The 25554-nt window shown below is 40.2% G+C and overlaps 1 long non-coding RNA gene across 6 annotated transcripts in view; it reads left to right on the top strand.

Annotated features, from left to right (window-relative positions):
* Positions 1-25554, top strand: part of LOC308595506 — a 107857-nt gene that overhangs the window by 73125 nt on the left and 9178 nt on the right. For 4 of the 6 annotated variants that reach the window (XR_014012059.1, XR_014012060.1, XR_014012061.1 and 1 more), the window contains one exon: positions 18530-18628. The exons of 1 other annotated variant lie outside the window; for it this stretch is intronic. This is a non-coding gene — a long non-coding RNA (uncharacterized lncRNA). Of the gene's footprint in view, positions 1-8228; positions 8299-18529; positions 18629-25554 lie in introns of all 6 variants that reach the window. One more of the 6 variants, XR_014012062.1, reaches the window with a different exon arrangement.

Genomic DNA, 25554 nt, shown 5'->3' with positions numbered 1-25554 from the left:
GCCTTTTGTTGAATAGCAGATGGAAAGAAGCTTATGTCCTTTATATATGAGAGTGCAAAGTTAAGAACCTGCTTCCTTTTCTATCCTGCTAGCTTACAAAGGTTAGAAACAGCACTGGTGAGCCAAGTTAAATTATGGCGTTACATTCACTGCATAGTTAAGAGTTCCTATCTTTTAAAAATTTTAAATTAAAATTGTAATAAATATGCAGTCTCCTGTCCTGTTCAATTTATTTCTCTCTTTCATCAAAGATGAGTTCCCACTGACACTGTGAAGATAGTGAAGTCCTAGGCGTTGTAGTGGAGAAATTAAGGAGCCTGAGGCAGCAGCAACATCCTACCTAGCCCTTTCATTTACACTTAAAACACCCTCCAGGGAGGGGGGGAAACCTTTTTATAGGACCCCATGAAAAAAAGTGAAAATGATGAAAACTAAACTTGGTGTGGAGTTCGTTCAGTTGGATGACCTTGAAAAGAAAAGAAAGGAAAGGAAAAGTAAACCCTTTCAGGACACAAAACACACACACATTGAGACCTAGATTAACCCCAGTGTTTGAACTAAGCAATCCACATGCTTAATGGTCTCTTAACTATATTCTCCTCAACATTTATAACCATTCTATTTTCCTTTTGGATTTTTATATATATTACTAATTGCTACCTGCCAGCTTTGCCTCTCTGCTTTTCAATTTACCATGTAAACTCCCTTAATGTATGTTGAAATGTTTGCACAAACTAAAATAATACACCTGTTCTGTCAAATGCCTCAGACAATCACATGGAGATTAGAGGCTTGCCAAAACATGCATTTAAAACTTGACAATGCACACACAGAATTTAACCACGTATAACATAGCATTCCAAGCTGTTTATTCAACTATAATTTATTTTACTATGAAGGAACCATTTGGCTTTGCTAATGGTGTATATATCTAGTATTAATGCATCTTCTCTTGAACGTTGCCATTATTTCCACATTTTAAACTGAAGAAAGAGATGAAACAGTAAATACTAAATAGATATATATATATAGATATATCTCATGCTTTCTACATGTGCATGAAATTTTCTGCCTAGCTGCCAGTTTATCACCTCATTTAAAAACTATACTGCAGTTCTTAAATAATTATAAATTATTGCTAATTAGGATATATTCATATTCATGACTTAAAACAGGGGCGTAAAAAACCCCAATCAAATGACTTGGAGGGTTAAAGTGTGTCCCTGTAAAGGCCCAGGGGCTGCATCCATAATATTTCACACACAATCAGGTCTATTTCCCTTCAGTTTGATGGGTACAATTTGGCAATTGTGAGGTTCACAAGCTGCTACAAGTGTTTCACTTCTAGAGTTTCAGGCAAGGAAATACTGGAAGGGCATGGCAATAAAAAAGCTTTGCAAGATTGTTACCTATCAAAGTCCACATCCTGATAGCTGGCTTCTCTCCTCATCAATATGAAGAACATTGGCTTGCTTTGGAACCTCAGGCCCATGAACTGATTTAAATGGCAAGCTGGGTCCATTTCAGTATTTCTGAACAAAAAATATAAAAAGTACCTTGCTGGGTCAGTCCCAAAGCTTAGCGAATCCAATCTCCTGTTTCTCACAGTGGCCGGCCAGGTGTTTTGTGGGAAGTCCATAAGGATGATATGATGACAGCAGCCTTCTCTTGTTCCTGTAATTGGCCCCTATTCATAGAGACGCCATCTCTGATCATAGATGTAGCAGGTAGCTATCATGACTGGTAACCATTGATATCTTCCATGGATGTGCTTGCCTACACTCCCTTTAAAAGCTACCTAAGATAGTGGTGTGAAAGTGGCCTGAGGTAGACCAAACCTGGGAAAGACATAGGAAAAATAAAGTTTTGGAAGAGGATCAATTGCCCAAGTCCATATCCTGAAGTCTGCCTTCTTTCTTCTTCAGTGTGAGGAATACTGGTTTGCTGTGCAATTGCCTCAAGTCCTGATTTAAGGAACAAGTATAAAGGAACTGAAAAGATATAGCAATTTACAACAAATATAGGCAATAAAAAGAACATCAGAACTAAAAACACAGTTCACTAACTATTTCAGCAAGACTGTGGAAGAATTCAGTAGCCTATCTGCTTGTACGCAAAACTTGTATGGCTTCTTAGCCCTAAAAATCACTGGATCCTTAGGGATCCTTATGGCACATCTTGGGGTGCAAAATGTACCAAATAAATTAGCAGGGTCTTTTGTTTGAAGCCCCTTGCTTATGGAAATATACCAGCAAATTACCAGCAAAGATTGTGCATGTGCATATTAAGGAGTTCTGACTGGTATTCTAGGGTGACCAGGCCCCTGTGCCTTAAATAGTTATGCAGGAGAAGAAATGTAAGCAGGATAATCATCTGAGTTGGTATGCAAGTAAGTTTTCCTCAGATAGACCCATCAAAATTAAACCACCTACCCTTATTTTTATTTGTTTACACAATTTATATATTGCTACAATGGTTTCCAAGCAATATCTAAACAGCATTGTGTTCATTAATTTCAATGGGTCTATCTGAGGAAAACTTGCTTAAATACCATGCATTGTCTTGTAGTGCTGCAGGACTGAACATGAGGAAACCTCTCAATTTTCAGAAATGAATTCACAAGTTATAATCTGTCAGCCAAGAGATTACAAATTAAACTGCTTGGCTAGAAATGGTTTTTGCAAGTGCCGTAACTTTATAATTTATGGGTTTCATATGGCAAATGCTAGTAATATGGCAAATGCTAATAAACACTCGTATACAGAAATTAATTTTATAAGGGTAATACATGTTCCACAGCGCTGTTACTTCTAGATAAGAAATTGTGTGTACCTCACATGTACCTTGTCACATAATGTTCATATGGAGGAGTCCAGCAGGTGGCAGGCTTCCCATCACAGTTATACACAAAAACCCCAGCACATCTGTGTTCAACACATAAGACTTTGAACATGCAGCGTTCAGATAGAGGTTTCTCTTTCTCTCTCCTCATAAAATAAACTTTCAGATATGATTGTGGCTGGAATATTTAAGCATCTCAGTCAGAAGACCTTTTTTTAAACCCAGCTAGCTTTAATTTGATTTCTTTAGATACAGTACTTATCTTTCCTGAAAACATGGTATAGTAGTAAATTAATGGTTTACTGACCATTTCATACAGTGCTGTGATGTGAAATGATCTTTGGTCTACTCAGTAGACAGGGCAACAGTTATCCTGTTGTTGTTGTTGTTGTTGCTGCAGTTAAACAGCTATTCTGACATTTAAATGATTTATTAGAGACTCAAGCGAGTTCAAAGTGAATCCTGGCAATTTAAGAACTTTTTCCTCATCCCTTTTTGTGCAAGAGATGAGGCCCCTTCACAAGTACACATGCAGTGCCAGCTGAAGTCCACCCACTAGGAACAAAGGTTTCAAAATTCTTGCTGCATCACTCGGAAGCCAATTTCTGCTTTTGGCTGTCACTCCCTGCCCAATAATGGTACAGCCTGAAGGAGCTTACTTCACCCTGATACATCAATGGGCTAGCTATATACACATGTGTAGTAGCTGCTTTCCCTATTGTGCAGTACCGAAGCCTCGTGATTGGATTGGAAAGACCCATGTGATTATTCACGGCCGCAACTTCTTCTAGCCACACATCTATTCACATTCACCCCAAGGAAGCACCTGTCTCCACAGCTGAGGGGTCTTCATTTGCATGGATATATGAAGGTAAAAGAAGTTCAGAATTCAATGCAAGCACAAGAAAATAGCAGAAAGGACCTGAGACAGTGGAGGAGGCTGCAATACCTTGTAATTCTTTGGTGTGTAGAGAAAGGTTGTCTGTTCAGATAACAACCCTGAATCAACCATCTGTCAAACCTTTTAGAGTACACACAATAACACAAATGTGTAAAGGAGGATACTGTATTCCATAAATATTCTGTTTCACTGGTTTCAATTAGTTTCACACTGCCTGTTCCAGAAAATGAATAATAGTAGCATGCATGCGTATATATATATATATATATATATATATATATATATATATATATATATATATATATGAATGATTTGTTGTTTGCTTGTGAAAAGATAACACATTATTTTAGAAAAAAATCAATGTTGGGTTATATTGGTTTGTTTTGAGAACATGAATTTGCCATGGGTAGGTAGACTGATAGATTTATTTTAGACATCTGTAAAAAACACATCAATAATACGCTTTGTAAAGTTTTCCCATGGAATTCCTGCTGCAACATGACAAAAGGCATTTGTCAACGAGAATTGCATCGCTGTTTTCATTCCACCCCCACCCACTGTGGCCCTTTTTTGGGAAAGGAGGACACAAATTTAGTCACGGTGCAATTTGTTAAAAAATCTACATGTAATGTTAAAAACGTCATTGCTAGAAGTTAAGTGAATGGTTAAAGGCCACGATCCAGAGCGGGCGTTTTGCATCTGCCAAGCTGTTCTCTTGTTTGCTTCCCTCCTTTCTCCCTCCCACATCCCACAATGCTGCAGCTTTGTCTCTGGATAAGCATCTATGGTTAATGGAAAATTATATTTGGCATCATGTGGTTGCCTATGTACTTTCATTAGCAAATAAAATAGGAGAATTTTAATGAGATGCACTGATATCAAAGTGTTTGCTGCTTAGCCACATTAGATATATGATTTGCTGTCATGATAATGAGTTGCATATTAACTTTGTTTTATTGACTTTATAATGATGTATGACTGTGGCGAGGATGACAGATAGGGCACAGGATTGTTGTGGGGGTAAACAAAATCGATTTGTAAAGCACTTTGTAATGTAAAATATGCTATAGAAATATAGAATTGGATCCAGACTGAAATCAATGGAATTTAAGATAGTCATGACTAACTTAAGTCCCATCTATTTCAGTGGGTCTACTCTGCCTAAGTCCTCAAACCAGAGTGGTTAATTGGTGACCCTCAGAATGCCCTTGGACTTGAACTCCCATCATCCATGACCATGGAGCATGCAGGCTAGGACTAGTGGGAGTTGGAATCTGACACCTGGCGGTCACCAGTTACGTAGCTGCCCCTGCCTGTTTTCAGCACATTACAGTACTCTTGACGTTGCTCTACTGTAAAAAGGTAAAGGTAAAGGGACCCTTGACCATTAGGTCCAGTCGTGGCCGACTCTGGTGTTGCAGCGTTCATCTCACTTTATTGGCCTAGGGAGCTGGCGTACAGCTTCTGGGTCATGTGGCCAGCATGACTAAGCCGCTTCTGGCGAACCAGAGCAGCACATGGAAACGCCGTTTAACTTCCCGCCAGAGTGGTACCTATTTATCTACTTGCACTTTGACATGCTTTTTAACTGCTTGGTTGGCAGGAGCAGGGACCGAGCAACGGGAGCTCACCCCGTCGCAGGGATTCGAACCACCGACCTTCTGATTGGCAAGTCCTAGGCTCTGTGGTTTAACCCACAGTGCCACCCGCGTCCCTTGCTCTACTGTACTACCATATTAATAAAAAGTGGCTCTTTAACAGATCTTGCTTTACTGTTTGCTGCTTCAAAAATAAAATAGTTCTATAGTCTCCCTGGCTGAAATGGAATAGGGCAGATTGCAGCAACAATAAATTTCTTCAATGGGCTTACAAATGAATGACCTGATCTTGTCGCCTCTTAATCAACCATGCGATGCACTCATAAGATAAAGGCGCTGCTTTTATCTCTGACAGAAACTGCAGAGTGTAGTTTAGTGTAGGAATGTCAAATTAGGACTGCAGAAAGCCAGGTTCAAATCTCCGCTCCAACATGAAGCTTCCTGAGTGACCTTGTTTCAGTTTTTAAACCTAACTTATTGCATAGAGTTGTCTGAGAAGTGGCTTGCGCATACACTGCTCTGAGCTCCCTGGACGAAGGGGTTGGGGGAAAACGTAAAAAATAATGTAGCACTGATGGCTAGACATGATGACAGCATGCATGGCTATTGCATATTGTTTGTGGTGATGGGTAAGAGATTCAGAAGAGGCAGGGTCACAGGAAGATCTGCTATTTGTATAGTGAAATAGGGATAGATGAATCTATTTCAGTTTCATGTCAGTTTTCCGTGAGGTTAAGCATTATTCCATTCTCTCCTCTTTTATGCAGATTAAAATAAACAACTCATGAAAAATAGCATTTAAATTGTATGCAGCTCTCTCCCTGATATACCAGTTTAGTAGGCTCTTTCTCCTAAAATATAAATTTTCTGCTTTTCTATGCATTATTTCCTAAAATATGCATGTTGTGTGCGTTTCCCCCACAAAATGAGTATTTTTCTATTTGTTTTTGAACCAATACTACATCAAAACATTGGGAGATGTTCTGTCCTGATCCACGTATAAATTTAGGAGCTGTGAATTGTGTTTTAAAATGTATTCCTACATCATAGTGGCTGCTTCCGGTCTACCTCTCCTAAACGCTGTCACCTTTTGGATAACTATAGTCTAGTAAAGGACCAACACAGGAGGCATTTCTCCTGTGTTCCATTGCTCCCTTCCTGTTCTGCTCCTTGTGAGTTTGGACTGGGGAAAGAGTGGGGAGGGGGGACTTGGTTTCTCAAGCTCAAAGGGAGTCACCATGAAGTCCTGTCCCCAGTCTACATGACCTTGTGCTATGGCATCAGATTCAGTGGGCTCTTTCAAGCCACACAATGGTTCCTTGATCACTGATGGGAAACCCATCTGGCTCCTTAGCTAGTGACAATCCAAATCAATGTTGTGACCACTGTTGTATTCCATGGTCGTGACAACTCCACACTCCTCTAAGACATGTCCCTTTTTTCTTTAATAGTCTTTAATCCTTAAAGATATGAATTGTTCTTCATTCTTATTATGGAGCTGTTCCCTACACTCAATATATAACTCAGTGTTCTTCTTTACGTTTTCCCAAATGGTTTCCTTCATTTTGTCCCATGTACTTTTAAGTGGACTAAAGATGGAAAACTTAAGGAGAAACTTTTAAAATAATGAAACATGTTTATATTCATGCAAATAATCAGTGCTTTGTGAATAGTATTTTTAATTTTTTTTGCAAAATTGCCATAGTAAATTTTACCAGCAAAGTTCACGTTGATATCTGTTTGTAGATACATTAACCTTGAATGTTCTTTAGTGGGAATCCATCAAAAAATATTGAGGGGGTCTAATTATATTTATATGCATACAGTTTCTGAAAATACAGGTCAATTAATTGCTGAGATTTAATTTAGATATTTTTCACTGAGTCTGCAATTCATGTTCATTTTGGCTAAATTACCCTTGTTTCTTCATCTTATTTGCAAAAAAAGGAAAGAAAAGACTTCTGCTTATTGAACTATTACTACAGGATCCAGCTTCCCCCCTAAATTACACACTTTTTGCATAAATGTGCCTAATTACCTGAATTCAGTTTTGATTAGCAGTGTTAATTGATGCAGCTGTGGATGGGATCTGTTTACCTAAATTACCATGTGCAAACAGCAATACATCTGAAAGTGAATATGCTGAACTGAAAATACTAATTAGCTGAGACAGATTGTTATTCAAGTCACATCTCAGGGCCTTTTTAATGAAAGCCTGGATATGTCAGGGCTTTATGATATGCAGACAGAAATCTCTATATTACCGTACATACGATTTCCTAAAGTTAATTCATGAGAGCAGATGGGAAGTCGTTTGGGTTTCTTGTGATTTACTTCTAGTGTTAAATATGAATATTGTGCTTTATTGACAACATAGACATTGTTTTGGAACCCCCTGCTTAAAAAATCATAGTGAATACTATGACAACAAAACCAGAATTTATATTTTGAAGCTAGCATGGCAGTGCTCAGATCTTCCAAGAGTTCTGAATACTAGGAGTACTTTGCACTAAGTACATTAGTGTGTCACCTGGAAGATGTTCATGGGACCAAGAAAAGTGCTCCTATATCTTTCAGGGGCGTGAAGATCTGATTAAGGAATAGCACAAGAAAGGGATGGACAAAACTGTTAATTTCAGTTTCTCTCTCCTCTTTCACCCAGTCTTAAGTTTACTTTGCCACATTTCTGAATCAGTTTGTGATTTTTTTCTTCTGAAAAGGCTATCCTTTTAGGGCACATATCTACTATTATACAGACTTTTATGCAGTTTCCTAGTATCCACATGTTTGCAAGCAATTTTTCGTAATATAATCATTTTTGTATGTTTGAATCCAAAAATATATGCATTTTATACACTCATTCTGTACACACTTTTTTTCTTTTTTAGAACATCACAAAATTCATGATGTGAATTTTACGGGATAACTCATTTCATGTACTGTTTGGGGAAACGCAAGGTAGGTAGGTTCAAATTAAAATGTGACCAAACAGAATTTCTTCCCCATCCTTAGCACCATGACTATGAGTCTGAAAAACAGAGGCTGACTAGTAATCTCATTGCCCTCTGGTTACATATCTTCCTGGCCTTAGACGCAATAGTGTAAATGCTGTCTTGAGTTCATTCTGAGCTCATTTTATTTAGGTTTCCCAGCCATAACGAGAGATTGCTGGTGGACAGAAGGTTGACTCGAGGACTAAAGTGGCTTTGGGCAAAGTGTCCTCTGTTGGTTAGTCCTTGTGGACTTACCTGGCTAAATTGTCAGCACTCCGAGCATCTGTCCTTTACTCATAGTGCACTAGGAGGGTCCAGGACAGTTAGCAGTGGGCCCTACTAAGCTTCTGAGACCTTGGCAGTTCCCCAAGGATAAAGGACCTGCTGGTTTGGTTGTAATATAAAACCATAGTCTAGTGTAAAGTAAAGGTAAAGGGACCCCTGACCATTAGGTCCAGTCGTGGCCGACTCTGAGGTTGCGGCGCTCATCTCACTTTATTGGCCAAGGGAGCTGGCGTACAGCTTCTGGGTAATGTGGCCAGCATGACTAAGCCACTTCTGGCAAACCAGAGCAGCACACGGAAACGCCGTTTACCTTCCCGCCGGAGCGGTACCTATTTATCTACTTGCACTTTGACGTGCTTTTGAACTGTAGGTTGGCAGGAGCAGGGACCGAGCAACGGGAGCTCACCCCGTCGTGGGGATTCGAACCGCCGACCTTCTGATCGGCAAGTCCTAGGCTCTGTGGTTTAACCCACAGCACCACCTGCGTCCCATAGTCTAGTATTGTTGTTGTTTAGTCGTTTAGTCGTGTCCGACTCTTCGTGACCCCATGGACCAGAACACGCCAGGCACCCCTGTCCTCCACTACCTCCCGCAGTTTGGTCAAACCCATGCTGGTAACCTCGAAAACACTATCCAACCATCTTGTCCTCTGTCGCCCCCTTCTCCTTGTGCCCTCCATCTTTCCCAGCATCAGTGTCTTCTCCAGGGAGTCTTCTCTTCTCATGAGGTGGCCAAAGTACTGGAGCCTCAGCTTCACGATCTGTCCTTCCAGTGAGCACTCAGGGCTGATTTCCTTAAGAATGGATGCGTTTGATCTTCTTGCAGTCCATGGGACTCTCAAGAGTCTTCTCCAGCACCATAATTCAAAAGCATCAATTCTTCGGCGATCAGCCTTCTTTATGGTCCAGCTCTCACTTCCATACATCACTACTGGGAAAACCATGGCTTTAACTATACGGACCTTTGTTGGCAAGGTGACATCTCTACTTCTCAAGATGCTGTCTAGGCCTGTCATTGCCCTTCTCCCAAGAAGCAGGCGTCTTTTAATTTCATGGCTAGTATATTTATAGTCTAGTATAGCATCGTGTAAATGAACATCACTCTCATACTCTCCCTGTTCTCTCTCCTCTCTGACTACAAGAAGCAGATTGGAAGCATTTTCTTCCTTTTAAAACAAACCTCAGTTTATCCTCAGGGCTTGACACCTGTGGAGGAAAATGCTTTGCCTCTTTCATAAATATATATATATGAAATTGCTGCTCTTCCTGCAAAATCAACTGCGTAGGACAACTGCCCCAACCTTTTATATGAAAAGCTTAGATCTTTGAATGACCGTGTTGCATATATTTTTTAACATCTGAGTTGGCTGTAAGGGTGTGAAGATTAATGTGTTCTGTTGCTGAGAAAGTGGCTAGAGAGATGTCCCTGCCCCCTCATAATATTGGAATTTGAGGTTCTCCAATGAAGCTGACTAGTAGAAGACTCAGGACAAAAAAGGAGGAAGTGCTTCTGCACATTGTTAAATTATGGAATTTGCTCCCATGAGATATGGTGATAGCCCACAACTCAGAATGCTTTAAATGGGGTTAAACAAATTCATGGAAGCTGCTATGATGGGCTGTAGACTATCTTTAGGATCAGCTGCAGTGTGCCTCTGAATATGACTGGAGAGCATCAGTGGGAGAAGGCATTTGTGCTTATTTTTGCTTGTGAGCTTCCTTTAGGCACCTGGCTAGCCACTGCAGGACACAGGATGCTTAACTAAAAAGGCCTTTGGTCTGGCAGGGCTGTTCTTATGTTCCTTAACAGTGAGATGTAGTGGCTAGAACAGATTTAACCAGACGAATTCAGGCTGAAATTCTTGCTCTGCCACAGCCTTCTCTCAGTCCAACCTACAGGGTCATTGTAAGGCCATAATGGGAGAACTCTGTACATTGCTCTGAGCTCTTTGGACTAAGGACCAGTGTCAGATAACCAAATAGGCAGAGTAGGCACTGGCCTATGGGCCCCACGCCTTTTAGGGGCCCTGCAACAGCAGATCAAAATAATATTGATTTGATCTTGAAATAAAATTAGAATCAAGCTTTCTTAGTTCGGTGTTATCCCACTAGAGCACACACACGAGAGGGGCCCAAGATTTCGACTACCTAGGGGTCTCCACAGGGTTTAATCCAGCACTGGAAAGGACAAGTTAAAATTGTAATCAATAACAATCCACTTCATTGTGGTGATGGAGATACTATGTCATTTTTTGCTTGCTGACCCTTTGTCAGACTTAAGCTACACAAACCACTTTATTATGTGGTGGAATCATTCATGGGCTGCACCATTTTAGACTGTTGGTGAGATACTGTGCTTTTGAATGCTCACCCTCCTTGAAGAAAGCCCTCTCATACGTAGAAAACTTGTATGTCAGAAATAAGTCTAGCCATAACTCTTTATGGTTTTCTTTGTGCAGATAATTTTTCTTTAAAAAAATACAGTTCTGTAATTCCCTCACCTGCACAGCCTAAAGTGTAACTACTAGGAACATTTGTACATGACAAACATTACCAGGAATTGCCTATTTGTACAATACAGTGGTACCTCGGGTTACATACACTTCAGGTTACATACGCTTCAGGTTACAGACTCTGCTAACCCAGAAATAGTACCTCGGGTTAAGAACTTTGCTTCAGGATGAGAACAGAAATCGTGCTCCGGCGGCGCGGCAGCAGCAGCAGGCCCCATTAGCTAAAGCGGTGCTTCAGGTTAAGAACAGTTTCAGGTTAAGAACAGACCTCCAGAACGAATTAAGTACTTAACCCGAGGTACCACTGTACATGGTTGCAGCACTCTTAAGACACTTGAAGAAAGAGTTGAATCCTAATCACGTTTACTCAGAAGGAAATCCCATGCAATTTATTGGGATTACTTGGTAAGTGTTGTTAAGATTTGAGTCTAAGGAATACGTATCAGTCTAACAACAAAATGCAGCATCAATGTCTTATAGGTGAGAAAATGATGGGATAACATGAAAATATCAAGGTCAAATAGTAACAATCTTGCAGCATTTTTAAAAACTTGCTTATAAGACCTTTAGGGCAAGAATGATGCCTGTCTTTGTGCAATGCAAAGCACAACAGCTCCAGTGAGCCCCCTCATAGTCTCTTGGTGCTACTGAAATATAAGTATTAAATAATTCAAGACTAATAAAGATAGGAAACTGCAGAGCTAGAGGGAAGCAACTCTGCAGCTAAAGCTGAACAGAGGTTGATAAAATATTGGACCTTGTTTTAGTGATATCAGCAGAAGAAGCTGTAATGCTGTGTGTTTCTGTGAAAACCATGCAGCAAAAGTATTGCCAGCAAACTTTCCAATGCATAAGGGATTTTAGAGGTCTGATCCTCTTTTATGTCAGTTCTAGATCCTACAATGGTCGCAGTGTCATAGCAAGATCAACAACAATTCTTATTTCTCCTCTGCAGACACAAGGCTGATTTCCTCATTATGTCTTGATCAGTTAAACTCACTAGAAAATTATGTTAATATGTCAGTTTCGTATCATATACCTGTCATTTGTGATGAAAGAAGCTGGTAATCATCACATTTGGAGGAGGTCCAGATTGTAATATTTCCTTCTTCACAGAACCTCAAGCAGAAGTATATTGTTGCATGACACCCAGTCTCTGGACGATGCAAAATTCCATGGGTTTCCAGACTCTTTTCAAGGGTTTGGTTTCCTTGGAATGAGGGACAGTTGAGATTGTGGTATCTTTATGATACATGGCTTGTTTACACAAATATACAACCTGAGCCTACAATAGAGGGGCTTGCAGCATTGACACCCCAAGAAGTTCTTGCTTTTCCCACAGCTGCAGGATCGATTCAAACAGGAATTGGGCACGGCTCTCTCTCTCCCAGCTGCCCATCCTGCAACTTGCTGCTTCTCGCTTCTAGCTCTCACACACAACTCCCAACTCTGTCCTTTGTCTTTCTAACTACCAGTGAGTTCAGGGCAGGGGGCCCATCCATTTTCTCTTTGGCACAGAGCCACTTCCTTTGTTTCCTTAATAGTCCATCCTTAGAAAGCCATTATCCCACCAGGAAGCTAGCTTGGCTCTTCCAGGAATTGAATCTGTGCTGTATCCAGGAATTAGAAGGGGCCTCAAGCATACAGCCTACCCTTGTCCCCAAACTCATAACAATATTTAATAGTATTTAAACTAATTATGCCTAAGGACGTTTGTTGAAAGCTGCTTCTTAAATGAATTTAGACTTAAGCCCTTAATTAAAAGAAAAACTAAATACATAATAGAATCATAGAATTGTGGAGCTGGAAGAGACCCCGAGGATCATAGCCTCTGGACCAGGAGGAAACAAGCGTGCTCTATCTTCCCTTTAGATATTTGAAGATGGCTATCATAGCTCCTCTTAGTCTCCTCTTTACCAAGCTAAATATATCCAACTCCCTCAACCATTCTTAATAAGGCTTGGTTTTCACATCCTTGATCACCTTAGTCACCCTCCTCTGTACACATTCTAACTTGTTAATATCCTTCTTAACTTGTGGTGTCCAGAACTGGGCACAGTATTCCAGGTGTGGTCAGAATAAAGTGGGACTGTTCCTTCTGTTGATGCAGCCTAGAATAGCATTAGCTTCGCTTCTTTTCTTTTTTGCTGCTGCATCACATTGTTGACTCGTGTTAAGCTTGTGGTCTACTAAGACTCTGAGTTTCTTTTCATATGTACTACTTACAAGCCAGGTGCCCCCATCTTATATTTGTGCAGCTGGTTCTTCCTGCCTAAATGTAGAACTTTACATTTGTCTCTATTGAAATTCATTTATGTAGTGTGCAAGGTAGATGCTATAAACTCCTGAGATTAGTCAAAAGGTGGGAAATGGTATGTGTCTATCCCTCTCCAGTAAATTATTAAACAATTACTGCCAACCATTATTAAACCTTTTCTATCAACTATTGTTATCATAGTCGCCTGTTGTGATATTTTCATGTTGTATAGATACGCAATCTGGATTTGCATTCCTAAATTGTGTAAACAGCCATCCAGTCTCCCAGATGTTGAGAGTCCTTAAGAACAATTGCTCCCCCTCGGGTATTTGTAATGTGTGTTAAAGAAATACATAAGGGAAGGTGTAGCATGAGCATGAGAGCTCTGCCTGCTCAACATTTTTATCAGCTATGAGTTAAAGAGGAACCTTCTAAAGCCTGGAACCTCTGCAGTCATGGAGGCCACCCAAAAAATCAGGGTTCTAAAACACTTGAATAGAGCAGAGTTGATAAATGACAGAGCAGCAGAGCCAGTGCATTCATCTGCATTGTGTGCTATCCTAGTATGTTAAATTAACACACATTACTAATGCCTGTAGAAGTGTAGTAGCTACTGCCAATCTGGAAAAGCAATAAGATAAAAGAGATCCATATTATCATAGGGATTAGGATTTACTGGCGCTTGTTTCGCATGACAGTTGATCTTGCAAGCAGATTTAGATCAGAAGTGATATTCTTGGGAATTGACAAAGTGGCATGTTGAGCACACTGATTTGGCATGTATCTATGTGCGATAGGAGCCCTGGGGAAATGAGCACCTGCATTTTAGTAATTTTCAAAATGAAATATTGATGTGGGGCACATAAATTCAAAGATTGTATCCTCAGAGCTGAAATGTCTTTGAAAATCTGGTACCTTCTGACTAGGTAGAGGTTGACTCATATTGGAATGCTAGAATCGCCCCCCCCCAATATTGTTATTTATTTTTTACATTTATACCCTGCCTTTCTATAAAATACTCAGTATGGTGTAGGTTGTGTAGCTTTGCTGATCTTTCTTGCATTTCCTTTTTACTGGCAAGTGTAGGCTTCATGCCTATGCTCCTGTGCTGGAAGTATGTTTCATTGAAGCCAATGGGACTTCTGAGTAGACATGCATAAGATTGTGCCGTAAGTCTTCTAGTACCGTATTTGCTCTTTTGGTTGTATTCTTGAAATTTGTCTACCAGGATTGTGGAGGTGCTTAGAAGTCTAATCTTGAAAAGTATTTTATGGGATAAAATATTAGCACCCCCTTTAAAACAACGTTGATTGTTTTATCTAAGGTTTATATTCTGGTTCAGATTTGCAAGCACTAATCACTCAAACGAAATGCTAAAATAAGCCACTATGATTTGTGAAGGACAAAGAATTCTTTACACCTTTTTTCTCTTTTAAAGGTGATGAAATATTAATCAGATTCTTCTGCAGCACATACAAAATTTAATCGCATTGTTCCCAAACCTCATTTTTGAAAGCTTATTCTCATGATATTATTGCCTGGAGCTAAATCAATGTTCACATGAGAGATTTGGTAAAATGAAACTTGTATATACAATAGATTCACAAGGCTTTTCTATTTTTATTATCTGCCTCCAAATATCTCTCATTTTTTCTTAGTGGGTAAGCTGGCTCTAATGCATAAACATTGCAGTTAGCAAGTGAACCATACATTTTACAGAGCCCCCTTAACTGTCTAGTTTCTTTTTAAAGGGTTGAAATAAAAAAGCTATGCTTCTAAGCAGTTTTGTGAATATTTTAATGAGCACTTTTAGAGATGATCAAGCCTGGATATATTCTCAGTAATATAATGCATGTCAGCTCTTCCCAAATAATGTCTGGTTGTAATTTTAATGAAAGTCCCAGCTATTTATTATCCTATCTATAGGCTATTAACAACCCAATACATAAGTCACAGAACCAAATGAGATATCCAGCGGCTAACACAGTTAGGCCTGTAAATCAGGAGGAGTCACTCAAAACTGAGCTGCGTTCTTAAAACATCTTTATCTGTACTATGAAGAGCTGTGTTTATCTGGGTGGCGGGGAGCTGCTGGCAGTAATTGGCTGAGCTGCTGTGATGTCATGGGAAATTCCAGTTGCTGAAGCAATAAAGATATGAGTTTTGCCATAGTTATTCACATTTGGGAAACTCTTCTTAGACCATTGTACATGAGGTCACCATGCACAGAACCACAAAACAGAACCCCAAGATTATTAAATGGGACTGGATATTTTGATTGTATTATGCCAGTGACTTAACAACTGCGCTAGTTCCATATCTATTTACAAACCCAGAGCTTTTCTAAATCAATGTAGCTTTGAATGGCTTACAACCAGGTTACCTGAAAGATTGCCTCCTCTTGCAGATGCCTTCCTAAACCTTAATAGTCCCTTTGGAGATCCTGCTTCCAACATATAACGTGAAGTGACTGTTAAGCAAAGGGCCCTTTCCATGTGGCACTCTGTCTTTGGAATCACCTCACCAAGAAGAAGTTCATCTGGTGGTTTATTTTTGATGCCAGCTGAAGACCTTTTTATTCACCAAGGCTTTTGTGTTAAATCCAGAAGATTGTTTTGTGCTGTCTGTTGTGAGAGAGCTCTCTTTTATAATTTATTGTTTTAATAGTGATAATTATAGTTATTTGAAAGAAAACACATGTTAAAAACCTCTTTAAATGTGACATTTTGTGTAGATTTGTTTTATTAAATAGCACATTTATGTGGGAATGGGATAGAGCAGACTTATAGGTGAACATTTGACCGTGACATGGAGTGGAAATAAGAGTGATTTGACAGTCCTCAAAAGCAGGAAATAAAAGCTAACAGATGTATCCTTAAGCTTAAGATGTTTCTAGCTGGCACCTAAGAGACAATCACCTCGGTTGCAAATGAGGATTTCTAAAGAATTCCAGAACTGGGTTACCGCAGCTGGAAAAGTTCCCTACTTAGTTGACATCTGCCTCACCCTCTGAAGGAGAGCTCACTCAGAGAAGGGCATCGGCAGATGAAGTTAAAGTGAAGGCAGGTTGCCATAGTAGTAGATACCTTCTCAGGCATCTTATCAAAGTGTCTGCAGTTAACTAAGCTCCAGGCTTTACTTGCTACTTCCAGAGTATTCAGGCATGGCTTTATTTTCTCTTTACGCTCCACGACAGCAACAGTGGGGGACAAATTTAAACACTGACTAATTTCAGTTTCAAAGCATTGTAGTTCAACTGTTTAAATGCATGTTTAATTTTTCCTGGTTAACATATGCAAATAGTTTTCTTGTTTCAACCCTTTAAATAATTGAAGGAAGTGTTGTTGTTTTAAAAAAATTGTACACACACACACACACACACACACACACACACACATCTATACACACATGCAGCACCAGACAGTCCCAGTTTATTTGAAAGCATCAACTTCAGTTACTGAAACAATGCTCAGTCTTCACATTCCTTTTAATAAGTGTGGTCTGTTAACCCTTTCTGTCTTCTAAAATGGCATTATGCTGGAGGGTTGAAAAAGTACAGTTTGGTTGTCTGTTGCTCTGAATGTATTGGTGTTAGGTGGAGGAAATGTGGAAAAATATGGAAATCTCTTTCCTATTCAAGTGGAAACTGTTTAGTGAGATTTGAGGCAGGTTCCATAAACATAATGTGGCAGATGAAGTCACAGAACCATACTTTGAAAAGTCCATTACAAATGTCTTGCAGCAATTGAACAGTGAATACTGATTTTGCGTGGTACGGCTGCAAGACAAATGACTCTCTAGTGAAAGAAAATCTAATGTTAATTAATCTTCATCAAGGTTTAGTGGATGATAGAATTTATGTGTTGTACATCTTACTGGATTGAAATTGCATGAGGAGAAGAAAGCCTGGCTATAGTTCTGATGCCGCCATGTTGATTGCAAGTCATTTGGATAGGTTAACATTAAACAAATTTAATAGATTTTTTAAAAATTAAAAATCCAGCCATGCTAACAGCAAAGAGTATATTAAATCAGAGGGTATAGTTTTAAGAACTACCACTTTAAATAACTACCACTTTCAGATCCAAATTGTTGAACCTCTTCCTGTATGGTAAATTCCAATTCCTTCCAAAACAAGTTTAATACTATTATACATTCTTTACTACATTGGGGCTTATTCCCAAGTAAAGTGTGCATAGGATTTCAGTCAGAACCTAACCCTGCCCAGGGGACAATTGGAAAAGCAGAGCCACATCCAAAACCCTGGGGACTCCAGCCAGTCATGGCAGAAGGTGGGAAGGCTCTGTTCTCTTCCAGCTTGAAACAGGCCCCTCACCTGAAAATAGAATGGCATAAGATACAGAAGATCCTTGTCTTACTCAGCTATGGCCCACCTGTGAAACCTTCTGTAGCCTCCTGTTTGCTTGGGTAGAGATCAGGCCATGGCGGCAGAGAAGCTCCTCCCCTCAGTGATTCTTATCTCTGTTGATGAAAGTCAACAGAGAGGTGTTTGTGCTTCAATCTAACCTCCCCCAGCCACCCACATCAGGGGTGTTAGGGTTGCTCCCGTAATTTATGTAAATGGTCTGGAGTTTAGATAAATACAATTTACTTGCTAAATTTAATCTGATTTTTAAATTCTTAGGAGCACTGAGTTTATTCTCACATCATATGTCAAATGAACATGAGACGTGCAAATTGGATTTATCTGTGATCTGTTCTATCATAAAGCAGGCTTTTAAGATTCAGAAAATTCTCAGATTTTTTCTTGAGAAGACAGGATATATGGTATGTTGACTGTCTGCCGTGCCTCTCCTTTGTCTGTCTTTCGATAGCAAGTCAATAAAAATGATTAGAGTTGGCACCTCACAAAATGTACGCCCTTAAACCATGAAGCTATAATACTGTGAAGGATTTTCCCCCCTGACCTTTTCAAATTACGTCCAACCATCTGGGGAATTTCTCAGTGACTAGAGGTAATAAGGTCCAATCCTTTTTGCTAGTTGGCTTCAAATTCAGCTCCTCACAAGCCTTAATTTATCTATTCTTTTTATCTCGACCTTGGCATCTTTTCAATACTGTAATCCATGCATCTAATCTTGGTTGTGTTTCTCTTCCCACACCCCCTTCTTCCCCACTCAGGTTTTGCTGTACAATCAAACTGTGAAAACGACAGCCATGAAAGACCCTCCATTTATTGCATTCTCCAAAAATATGATATTAGCATGGGAGGCTAAGCTGGTATGTTGCCTTTTGAGAGGCGCTTGTTGAATTTAATTAGTTTTTAGATTTCATCTCCAACCTGCATCTCAGTTCTTTGCCATCCTGGGTGATTTATGCTTCAGTTGCTTTCATTCTATAAAACTTTCTAAACTTAGCTGTGCTGTTGCACTCTGCGGATTATTAAGAAGTTGGGGCGAGTGGTGGTGGGGTGAATGAGTTTAAAAGTAATTTGTGTTAAATTGATTTCCCTTTAGTTATCAAATGTGATCGACACAATGGCCCGGTAAATAAGTGAGTCACCCAAGTGAAACACACAAACAGACAGCTGCTCTAGCCTTTTCTTTTTTTTAAGCTTCAATGAATAGAATAGAATAGAATAGAATAGAATAGAATAGAATAGAAGAATAGAATAGAAACTGGAAGTTAAGAACACATTTACCCAAAAATGTACAGAAGTCCCTGGAAGTTCTTAAGATAATAAAAGCTTACTTTGTGTTTTATCTAGCAAATATTCTTGCATTTCAGTTCAGAGATCTGTGCATGTAATCATCTGTCTACAGTATGTACATTGCTTGATGCTAAATTAGACACCCGTTCCTACTTTGAGGCTCACTGGTCATGATGGCTGTGTTCTCCATCCAGTGCAGCATCCTGATCGCACAGCAGGAAACCTGCAAGTAGGTTAGGAGCTCAATGGGACTCTTCCCACTTGTGTTCCCCAGCAACTGGTATTCAGAGACACACCACCTCTGATACTAGAGAATAAAGGTTAAAAAGGTAAAGGACCCCTGAGCAGTTAAGTCCAGTCAAAGGCAACTATGGGGTGCAGTGCTCATCTCGCTTCAGGCCAAGGGAGCCGGCGTTTGTCCACAGACAGCTTTCCGGGTCACGTGGCCAGCATGACTAAAATGCTTCTGGCACGATGGGACACCGTGACAAGCTCCAAAGTGCACAGAAATGCCATTTACCTTCCATCCGCAGCAGTACCTATTTACCTACTTGCACTCACGTGCTTTCAAACTGCTAGGTTGGCAGAAGCTGGGACAGAGCAACAGGAGTTCACTCTGTTGCATGGTTTCATACCACCAACCTTCTGATCAGCAAGCCCAAGAGGCTCATTGGTTTAGGCCCCAGCATCCTTTTACCTTGCTAGAGTACATTGCCATCATGCAGCCACTGATAACCTTATCGTCTATGAACTTGTCCAATCTGCTTTTAAAGTCATCCAAGATGTTGACCATTACTACATGTTGTAGTAGCTAGTTCTGAGTTCTGCCTAAACGTACTTCATCTCTTGTCACCAGCATTTCCCTTAAACTTGTTTGGGCAAGACTTCAATTTTCTGAAGTAGTCCTTTGTGCCTCAAATTATTTTCTTGACTCTCCTTGTTGACCATGCTGGCATCTTCTTGGCCTTAGTTGTAACTTTGCCCATCTGTGATATACATTGTAGCTTAGCTTCTATTTATTGTGGTTTGAATAATCCTCAACCTTTTTTTTTTTTTTTTTTTTGAGGAGGAGGAGATTTTACTTTCTTGCTTTTCCCTTCAGCTTCCTTTTTATTAATCCCCTCAGTTTTGAATCTTTTGAAATCAAATGTGACAGGATTGGACATTCACATCCCACAAATATTGAATTCGACAGTTCTGTGGGCACTGTTTCTAATACGTTCAACAGCACTTGCATTTAATACCAGGCAAACTACTAACACCATATTGGACCCAAATATGGATACAATCCAGCCAAACATAAGCCTTTTAAAATCTGATTGATCTCAGTCAGTGAAACTGAAATCAATAGGCTTAGAAGTGTTCCGTTTGTTTCTATTAGCACAGCCAGACATCCCTTTCATTCATCACAGCAACATCTGCATGACAAAGTTTCCATGGATTAGGCCATTGCACAGTTAGTCCTTGCTATCCGCTTGTGGTTCTTGACAGGAAATGATACACATGTGTATGTTATGTTTCCTTCACATCCTCTGTTCTGAATGTGGAGAAATGATGTTGATTCAGAAAATATCTAGAAGCCCCATAATACATTCCTGTCACTGAAAATGTGAACAACCTGACTTGTTGAGCACTTGTTGAACCAGATGTGTGACTCCTACTGCTTTGTCACTTATTAATGGCTTAAGAAAAAAGGGCTGTTTATTAGATCTGGATTGTGTTGAGCTCGGGTTATGGCTGACTGAGGCAGGTCAAAGCACGGCAAAAGTGGAGAGGGAACAAGGTAAAATCAGTCCATGGCCAGCAAGAGCAGGATTTCCTAGCTCTGATCAAAAAGGAAGCCAGACCCAGTGGCTTTTGTAGTACTTGGAGAATGCTATGTGACTAGCTATAGCTTATTGTAATAAAGAGACTTCCGTGCTTGTGACACATTGCTTTTCCTACATGTAACAATTACAGTGCAAATGATGACGGTGATGATGACAGGCAAAATCTAGTTGGTACAACTCTACATTGCCTTCAGCCAATGTGATATTATATAAGTGTTGTTGTGCTCAGGACCTGCTATTAGGATTCCCGTAGGCGTCTGGTTAGCTGCTGTGAGAGTAGGATGTTGGAATCGATGGGCAATTGGCCTGATCTAGAAGGCTCTTCTGTTCTTGTGTTTTTAATTGCAGCAAAATCATGATTTCTGGAAGATGTATTCTATTCCACAGGGGTGGCACATCCCATTTTACTGCTTGAGGTGAAATAGTAAGTGCCGTCCCTCCCTGCCGCCACTACCACCTCACCTGCTGTGCTGCCTCCATCACCAGTTCTCCGTCGGCTGAAGAGGTGGCAGGGAAGCGGAGATGCCACTTTGTGGTTGGACTGGGTCTGCTTCTCCAACCCTGCCAGGGACATTGGTGTGTCAAAACAGATTTGTGAGCAAACGAAGCTACCACAGGCAGTCCATTGGTCCTGGTAGCTTGAAAGAAGTGTTGTTAGCTCTGGGTCTTTGGTGCCAAGCCCTGGATCTTCTGCCCCTTCCACCCATACTTTAAAAAACCCCAACACATTTTAATTACTTTGCTTACAGAGTAGTTGGGGACTTTGGGGGATTCCAATTCCAGTGAGATTCCATACACCTTCTCTCTTAATTTTCCCAGAAGTATAGTATATATTTATGCAGACTTGTGTTATGGGTCTGTGTCCCAAGTCTTTTAAGCACCTACTAACTCCCTTGAAACTTGGTATTGTGCACTGTGGCAGGCAGCATCTCTCCAATGATCTGAAACAGAAAATAACCCTTTCGAGGTATATTATCAGAAATCCTAGCTCTCCCATTTTCATCATGCCTACACCGCAATGTGCATGCAAACCCCATTAAACCTTTGATAGGCACCCTTATTCAGAAAGAACCACAGTCATTGCACAAAACGGGTTGCACTTTGCCAAATCTGTAGTGAAGTCATTTTTAAATTATTTTGTACTATAATTTTTAAAGGTGTCTTCCAATGGTTTAATTCATCACCTTTTATGTCAATTGGTATTGATTGCCTTGTTCAGTTAGGCATGTCCACATGTATATAATAGCGCTTCTTAGCTCATTTTTAAATTAGACCACCTACATGCTATTACTTATTCCTTTGACCTCTTGCAGCAGCACACAGGTGCTGAGACTGGGGGTGTGTGTCTATGATGTTTCACTGACACTAAAGACCAGGTACACTGTCAGCATTTCAAAACACAACATTACCTGGCACAGTTGTTAGCGACCATGCTTTAAGACTTTCATTTCGATGTAAGCTCATTTCCAAAATCATTGTCTTTCTTAATGAGCCTGATCTTTCATAAAATACAAAGAATATCATCAAGTAACCGTGTTCAAAAGGTAAATGGTCCATGTTTGCTCATGCTGTCTTCTTTCATTATAATTTCTTTATAGTCCAAAGTGTGTTACCCTGTTTTAAAAAAATGAGCATTGCCACAGAGGAAATGAAGTGTCCAATTATCTTCCTTAGCGAACCGTGACTGCAGATTTCTGTGTCTTTGTCCCCCTTTGTCTGAAGAATAAGTCTTTCCTCCACTGAGATTGCTGTAATCACGTATTTGGGTGGAATGAAATAAGATACCTGGTATCTTAGCAAGGAGGGGTCTTAGCTCAGTGGCAGAGCTTTGCACACAGAAGGTCCATGGTTCAATTCTTTGTATGTCCAGATTTAGTTGGAAGAGAGCTTTGTAGGAAATCCTACAGAGCTGATGCCAATCAGCATAGACAGCATTGAGCGTTCCTAGGTTATAATATTCAATACATCGTATTTGGACCCCTCCAGCTACAGAAACAGGTGTTTTTTCCACTTGCCATGCAGTACCCATTTCCAATGCTAGGTTGAGCCCTAGAAGAAGAAGAGCATTAATAAAATTAATAAAAGAAATGGATGTGTGGGGAGCAACTTTGCTCACCTCTTAGCAGCCACAACCAGCTCCCTACATAACTTGAGCTTCTAAGGCAGAAGCTGTGACCTCCAGGCAGATTCAGCCCCAGCAACTGTTTAGAAATAAAGCAGCACTAAGTGAAAGCTAGATGGTATAAGCATGGCACATCCTGCAAGTACAGCAGCTAAAGCAGTCTCCTTCCTTGTTTAATAGCTGTCACTGCTCTGCTAAAGTGTGCTGGCTTTAATTCAACACATTTGAGACTTCTTTAGCTATAATGAAATCCCATTTCTAAAATGATGTCTGCATGGGAAGTTCCTTCACTCCTTGCCCAATGCTTTCATGCTACCAGAAATGTGGTGTCCCATAAGTGTAGTGGAATGTAAGAGTCTATATAGGAAGCTGCCTTATATTGAGTCAGGCCACTGGTCAGTCCAGCTCAGGGTTATGTAAACTAAATGGAAGCAAGTCTCCAGGATTTCAGACATAGATCTCTCTCATCCCTACCTGGAGATGCTGGGGATTTGGGGACTGAAAACTGTCATGTAGTAAGCTTAGATCCTAGAATAATAGGCAAGTAGGATCCTAGAATGCAACAACTGATTGGCTTGCCGGAGAAGACCTGGGACTCCAGGAAGAAGTTAATCAGGCTATTAGGCTGGTAGGATCGTAGAATGCAACAGCTGACTGGCCTGCAGGAAAAGACCAATCAGGCTCCAGGAGGGAAGCAGAATCAGCCAATCACAATGGGACTCATTGTGTAAATAATGTATATAAAAGCCTGAGGCTTGGGTGTGTGTGTGTGTAATTCAATCACTGTTTTACAAGCTGCAATAAAGAGCAGGAAATCACTACAGGACTCTATTTCAAAAACCTTCTGCATGCAAAGCAGATGCTTTGCCACTCAGCTATAGCCCTTCCCCAGAGGTGCATGGCTTGCATTCAAGTGGCTGCAAGTTCAGTCCCCATCACCTCCGTTTAAAATGATTATAGGAAGCAGTACTGGGACAACTGGCCCAGGACCCAGCACCAGTGGTTGGGCTTAGTATAGGGTAACTTTGTGTGACCGTATTAGAGGAGTGGACCTACTCAGTGGTACATACTTTGCATGTATATGCTCCCAGATTCAGAGCTCACTTAAAGAAACACATCTGCATGAGTTTATTTATAGTAAGCCCGCAACTTACATGGGGGTTATGTTCCAGGAATCACACCTAAAGCCAAAATCGTGTATAGTCAGCACCCATTGGGTTCATTGACAGCCAGGATTGCCAAAGTCATTTTCTCTTGAACTCCACCCACTTTCTGTCCCCTTTTAATTTTTTAAATATTTATTTACACACATGTAAAGCTGAATGGGAACAAATTAATTGTGAGTACATTGCCGGCTTACTGTATAATAGTTTTATACAACCCTTCATTAAATTTGATTCTAAGGTGGTTTAAATTGCTAAAAGTACGGTATAATCCACAGTGAAATCAGATTTTAAAACTACTTCAAATACTGTGGTCAATAAAGAGCAGGTGCCATAATAAGGCAGGTATGGAAAACTGCCTTCAGCCCAAAGATTGCATTTTCCGATGGTCAACCTTTGCCGTGGGGCACATGTCACTGGTGGGTGGGGCTAGAGGCAAAAGTGGGAGGCTGTATTTGACCCCTGGGTCTTAGGTTCCCCACCCCTGTGTTAAGGGGCTGCAAGACTCTTTTTGGGAGGTTTGAGGACCCTTGAACCAATGGTTTTACTTAGCCTTAGGTAGCCTTATATGTTCAGGTAATCAGTGCTTCCCTTGAACTACTGGGGAGATTGCTGCAAGGGCATCATCTTTCTGTGTCACATAATAATAATAATAATAATAATAATAATAATAATAATAATAATACCCCACCTATCTGGCTAAGTTTCCCCAGCCGCAGCCCCTGTTTGTTATAGTCTTCCTGCACCTGTAGATAATAACTTGGAATTTCGAAAAACTACTATTACACCTACAAACCTCACAACAGCACCCTTGTCGTGCCAGCAAATACACATTGCGCAGATATTTGGGCTGTCAGATATACATCTTCTACTGCTCTTTATGTGGAACAATTTAGTCATCTTAGGACTCTGCCCCATGAGATTGGCTTGCCCATCTAATAAAAACTTACAGACACCCACTGTTTTCTACCCATAACCTAAGAATAAAAAGGCCTCTTTGCAGCAGCACGTTTGAATGTCATTGTAATGTCACCACTGTTAGCTGCATTTATGTATCTTTTTACAAGGATGTGCTTTGGGAGAAAATGCAGACAGCATCACTTATAATAGATGGCTCATTTGTAATTCTGCAAGCAATAAATCCAAAGTAATGTTATAATTTTGAATTCAGACAAGATTTCTGGACTGTGCCACACTACTAGAGCTGTGTGTTTTTTTAACTACACATTTTTAATATTCAGAATTGCATTTAAATAGTAATGCTTCAGGTAAGAACTGCCTTAATAATTTGAACTCTCCCTCCACTCTTACTTTTTTTAAAGCACCGAAGGCATTAAAACTGAACTTGAAATTATAGAAGGGATTGCACATTCATTCATTCC

This window comes from Podarcis bocagei (genome assembly GCF_964188305.1).
Source record: "Podarcis bocagei genome assembly, chromosome: 10".
Classification (NCBI taxonomy): domain Eukaryota; kingdom Metazoa; phylum Chordata; class Lepidosauria; order Squamata; family Lacertidae; genus Podarcis; species Podarcis bocagei.
The sequence above is the reverse complement of the archived record's forward strand: the minus strand, read 5'-3'. Positions and strand labels throughout refer to the sequence as shown.